The following is a 6440-nucleotide window of genomic DNA, read 5'->3' on the forward strand; positions in this document are numbered from 1 at the left end:
GTCCCAAGTTGCAGCAGATGGTAGTATTAACAGTGCAGGCTGGAGGACAGCATGAGTGCAGCTGTATGTGCATCCATTGGAATGGATCGAGCCAACGCCGCGGGTGTACTTGACCGTGGAGACCGGTGGAACTAATGTAGGAATGATCACAGGTATAACTTCTGAGAATCATACTTGCTAAATTCAGTAGTTCAGATTTTATGTTTTCGCCTGTGATAGAATGTTAGTTTCTCAGCACATGAGGTTTGTGTAGGGACCTTGTTGGTGGGCAGGTTTACGTCCCACGTCTTGTTCAATTTTGGAGCAACTCATTGCTTCATTACCCCGGAGTGCGCCGAGTGTGCTACTATCAGAAGAGATCCCGAGGAGCGTTGTTAGAGTAGCGGAAGGCAAGCTTCTAAGAGTTCTTGGTCGGACAAGGGGAAGTTGTGGAAGCATGAGACCAATTAACCTACCCATGATTTGGAGATGGAGGCGGTGGTTTTCGCCTTGAAGATTTGGAGATCCTATCTATATGGCTGAAAGGTTCAGGTGATCGAGTAGACTTGTTGAGTAGAGTACGGTTAGCTCAAGAGAGTAATGTGGGGATGGTGAATGGCTCTAAGGCTGAGGGTTCAAAGTATCAGGTCTCTGATAATAGGACTATCCTTGTGCACAGTCGGATTTGTGTACCCAGGGAAGAGAGTCTGAGGCAGGAGATACTGAGGGAGGCTCATTCGAGCAAGTTCTCTATTCATCGAGGAGGGAAGAAGATGTACCATGACCTCAAATGGTATTATCATTGGGTCGAGATGAAGAAGGATGTAGCCGATTGGGTTGCAAAGTGTAACACTTGCTAGCTAGTGAAGGTTGAGCATCAGGTTCCATGTACTTTATTGCAGAGTTTACCCATTCTAGAGTGGAAGTGGGATATGATCACGATGGAATTTGTAGTAGGATTGCTATTGTCGCGGACATTTGACGCGATTTGGGTCATTGTGGACCGATTGACTAAGTCTGCACAGTTTCTGGCCATCAAGAAAACCAATGGAGTAGCGTTGTTGGCTAGGAAGTATGTGAGAGAAATAGTCAGATTGCATGGTCTGCCTGCGATTATCATGTGTTCGCTTCAGTGTTCTGGAGGGCATTTCGGGCAGAGATGGGCAAGAAGGTGCGTATGAGTACAGGCTGTCATCCTTAGACGGACGGTCAGTCGGAGAGGACGATACAGACTTTGGAGGATTTGTTGAGGATGTGCGTGGGCAGATCACTTGAGCTTAATGGAGTTTTCTTACAACAACAGTTACATGGCGAGTATTGGGACGACTCTCTATGAGGCATTGTACGGGAGAACATGTCGTACACCATTATACTGGACTCAGGTGGGAAAGAGGAGCATATATGGTGCATACTTTGTTCAGGAGACCTCGGAGGAGATCCGGTTTCTGAAGTTGAACATGAAGGAGACTCAAGATCGACAAAGGAGTTATGGTGATAGGAGGAGGAAGGATCTTGAGTTTCAGGTGGGTGATATAGTGTACCTCAAGATGGCCATGTTGCAGGGTCCAAACAGATCGTTAACTGAGACTTAGTTGAGTCAGAGATACATGGGTCCGTTCAGAGTGGTTGAGCGGGTGGGACCTGTTTATATAAGCTGGAGTTGCGTGATGTTATGCGCGCGTTCCACAAGGTGATCCATGTGTCGATACTGAGGAATTGTTTTCACATGGATGATCAGTTGTTGGCTAAGATTCATGAGGATCTTCAGCCCAACATGACTTTGGAGGTGAGGCCAGTAAGGGTTATCGAGAGGATAGTCAAGGAACTTTGGCGGAAGAAGATGCCTTTGATGAGAGTCCTGTGGGACTATGATGGAGTGGAGGAGCAGACTTGGGAGCGAGAGGCGAGGATGAAGGCAAGGTTCAAGAAGTTGTTCGAGAAGCAGGTCACAACTTGAACTTGTCTAGCCTGGTCCTAGTTGCAGGTTTAGTTGTTGGTGCGGTGAAGTCCGTGGCTGGAGTGGAATGGAGTATTCCAGTCCACCTCTCTGGATACTTGGTCGCTTAGGGGTGGTTGGTTCTGCGACTCAGTACTAAGATGAGATGGTGTTCGGGATAAGTGATTCCATGAAACGCACTGCTAAAAGTGGAAAGTTTCTATGAATAGAAGTTTCTTAAAATGGAAGTTTCCAAAGGTGGAAAATGTTGTAGTAGATCTAGTCGGGAGATACTCGATGACATTAGACTTTTTTGCTCAAGGTCGTGTGGGTCCAACTTATGTGATACCGATAGCTCAATGGATATTGTGACCAGAGAGTGTGAGTGGTATGTTAGCTTCGGATGACGATCTGAGAGCGTGCTCTAGGATGACGACCCAAGAGCGGGATTTTGAGACTCCCTGGATATCGTAGTTGTGGGTCACAGCTCAGTAGTGAGCCGATATGCCTCCAAAGTATCAACCTGAGAGCAGGGGGAGTGGGTGAGAGTGACTTCCTAGATATCGTAGCTGAAAGCGGATAGCCTGACAATGAGCCGGCATGATTCGTTGGTTGCGACCACCGATGGGAAAAGCACTAACTTGTGAGCAAATAACGTCTAGGATGTGAGTATATTGACTAACGAGAGACCTCGAGGGATCAGTCAGAGGTGTGCGGGCAGTTGCAACAGTTGCATAGGAAACCTTGGCTGATGTTGCTCAGTCTAGTCGGAGGATGTGTGGGCCATGGTTATGGTTGCATGGAGATCCTCGGCGGATGGATGGTACTGCGAGATTCAAGGATGAATCCTTGTTGGTGGAGGAGAATTTTTAACGTCCGCTAATCGGAATCTTGGTTTTGCCATTTTTGAGAGATAGATGAGGAGAAATAGGTTTGCCATTGAGTTTTGTGAGATTTGGAGCTTTTTCTTGAGAGATCTGTTCATGGGAGTGAAGATCCGGGTTTAAGGACGTGTTGGCTTGCTGTGGTGTTGATTATCGTGGTCCTAGAGTGAGAATTTTCTTGGATAAGGTGAGTGCATGACCATGGCTGATATGAGCATGAGATATTTGAGTTCTTTGCGTTTTCTTTGATTTAAGGATTGTTTTGCATTATTTGTTATGATTTTCGTGTTTCCCTATGACTGGTTTTGGTGTAGATGTGTTCATGGATGATTTGTGATAATGGGAGACGATTCTCGGTGAAGACGGCGTTCGAGAATTAATGCTATGGCAACTACATCGATCGATGCAGGGAGGGCATCAGTCAACGCAAGGAGTGCATCGGTCGACGTATCTAGGGATTTGGAGAATTGCATCAGACATTGCAAGGTGTGCATCGATCGATACAAGGTGCGATACATCGATCGATGCAGGGCGTGTATCGGTCGATGCAGGGGGTGTTGCATCAGTCGATGCAGGGGCGTTGCATTGGTCGACAAAAGGTGTGTGTCGGTCGATGCAGTCCTCAACCGACAATGCTTTGTGGTTTGGTTGAATATGTTTATTTTGTGATTGTTGTTTGTGCTTGGAGTTCTTATTGCTTGTGTCTATAGCCTAGTAGATGGGAGGATAGCCTCACTAAGTATTTATGGTAATACTTACGCCTCTCTTTTGTGTTGTGGCGCAGGTAAAGGCAAAGTGTGACCTTGGAATCAGGGCAATGAAGAGGAGGATGTTCTAGAGGCTTGAATGATTGTGGTATAACTATTGTTAGGTTGCGAGAGTTGGGTCATTAGAATATTGTTGGATGATGGTGATTGCTTTTTCACTTTGTTGGATTTGACTTATTCATTAATGGAATTGTTTGATGGACTATTTGGTATTGTTTATGTTATCCGCTGATGTTGAGTGTTGCTAGGTTGTTAGTGGATATAGGACCACTAGATATTTACTTATATATATTTTAAAAAAACGGGATGGGTTATTTTATTTAGATCTTGGGTTCAATAATTGGAGTGTAAGAATGCACATATGGATCAATTCGAGGATGAAAGGGCAAATGGAGAGGAATGTGCACTACAAGGAATTTAGGTATTGGTAGCATATCACACTAGCACGAATTCACTAACTGCACGAATTCAGATGTCAATTCTATTGTAGCACTAAATCCGTGCCAACAAAAGATTTCGTAGAGCAGGAATCTAAAAATCACTATAGTAGCTGAAATTTCATTTTAGAGGTAAAACACTTAGCCAATAATTTGGTAAAATCTAAAAAGTATGGGATAAAACACTTGGCCAAAAATTTGGTTTTAAGTCTAAAAAGTAGTGGATAAGAGACTACCAAAAATTCCAAAGTAAAAAAAGATTATTATTCTTCTTTTCTATTTTTTTTCTCTTTTCTTCAACCCTCCCTAACGCTTCTCCTTCTTCCCAAATTCCTCTCTCTATCTCTCTGTTCGTCTCTCTATCTCTTTCGAAGAATCTAAATTCGGAGATTGTGTCCTATAAAATTCAGAAAAATTTCGAAAATTGGTTTTAGTTTAGGTTTTAAGCTTCTTCTCTTCTCCGAAAAGGTCATCTGTTTCTCTGGCGAGACCGACGAAAATCTCCTCGTTGTTTTTTCCAGTTGCACGAACTGGAGCTTCTTTCCCGATATTCAAACCAAAGTTTCTCAATTTCGAGTTATGCCAATTTCAACCAACGCCTCTGCAATTTCCGGTGATATCTTTGCCATAGATTCTCTATATTTACCGGCGGTTCTTTTAAGCTCCAACACTTCAGCCGCTGAGCCCTAATCCCATAGCCTTTTCCTTGATCTGACCAAAAATTGTGTTTTCTCCAATTCCTCTGTTGCAATTACTCTCTGTAAGTAATCTCACATAGTTTAAAACTCATTGCCATCTCTCCACTTGGGACGAGTTAAACTTTTCAAAAAAGTTCTGAAAACTTCTAGTCTTCATTTCGCAGATTTTAATTATGAACCACCCCTTTTGTGTTTTGCTCCTTTTGCTGAATTCAGGTAATTCCTTTTCTGACTTGTGTCATCGCCTCTATCTCTGTGTCTTTTGATATTTCTGAAACTGGAATGGACATTTAAACATTTAAGCAGTTCTAATGACTGGAATGGTTATTTTTCTTTCAGGTTAGAATTGGAGACTCTTACGTGACTTATGGTATAGAGTCTAGGCGTCTCTCACATGAGTTAAGAGAGGACAGAACATCCCAGGTGCGTTTATTAGCAGCTCCATTGTCCTAAAAGCTGGAATCAGTCACAAAGTTATATACTTTCTAGTCTCTTGTTTTATGTTTCCGCCTGTGAATGATCTTTGGTTCCTTGAGAATTTTAAATTTTTTGGTTTACTCTAGAGAGGAGTGATAACTCTCTAGTTTACATGTTTTAAGCATCCTTTTTTGTCCATATTTTGCATTATATATACTCTAACCTTAGCATTTTTAGGTCATTAACTCTAGGAATTCGCATTTAGGCCATTTAGGGTGTTGTATTCATGCATTTGCACTTTTTGGATGAAAACAGGTGCTTTAGAGCCTAAAATGGGGAGAAACAAGGTCAAATCCGAGCATGTACCCGAAGGAGCTATTGAGCAGGAAGAACAATCTGAAACCCAACCCGATCGAAGAGGATCCAAGAGCAGGAAGAACAATCCGAAGACCTATCCGAGGAGTAACCCGACCTCATCCTGGTGCACCTCATCGAGCAGACCTTCGGGCAGGACTGGGAAGCTAAGTTAAAAGTGTTTCCATATATAAACCCCCTCTTCTTCCTCTGGTCGAAGCACGCCGCAGACACTCAACATAGAGAGCGAGAGCTTCTGAGAGAGATCTTGAACGACTCAAACACTTTTCCTACTTTGTTAGGATTTATTTTCATTTCTTTTGCTACTCCTTTAGATTTCGACTTTGTACTCTTTTGCTTTTATCAATACAATGCAATTTTCGTTTATTTGTGTCTATATGTTTTCTGCAATGAGATCTGAGTAGTGAAACAAAGTTTCTAGGGATGGGATAGACAATTATGTGTTCTTTATCGGTTAGGATGTCTTAGCTTGGTTGTTTATGTTATATAAGTTCCTTTCTAGATTGGTGTTCTAATGCTATCAATAGACCAAGAGTTTGAGATTAGATCTAGGGTGTTTTGCCATCGAGAGATGTAGTTGAAATGCTTGAATCAATCAATGCTAGAGATTTACTCACTTAGCCTAAGAGATTAGATGTGTAAGGAGTTTATTGACAATAATGACTCGATCTATATTGCCTGCTTGGTCATGTTTCTCCAACGAGAGTTGGGTAGGGGAGTGATCAAGGTTGATTGTTTCTATCACGAGAGTGTTTTAACAAGATTTTAGAGATTCATTGTCTAGGGAATATTTGCTTGAGGCATGTAGGACATCCATACTGGTCAGGAAAACTTAGGAGTCGATTACCCCATCATTAAGAGCTTCACATCTTGATTGTTTATGTTTTTATTCATAACTCGACCCTATACCCGAACTGGTACTCGATCACCAGCTTCGTGTACACCTT

The sequence above is a fragment of the Camelina sativa genome, chromosome 8 (assembly GCF_000633955.1).
Source record: "Camelina sativa cultivar DH55 chromosome 8, Cs, whole genome shotgun sequence".
Classification (NCBI taxonomy): Eukaryota; Viridiplantae; Streptophyta; class Magnoliopsida; order Brassicales; family Brassicaceae; genus Camelina; species Camelina sativa.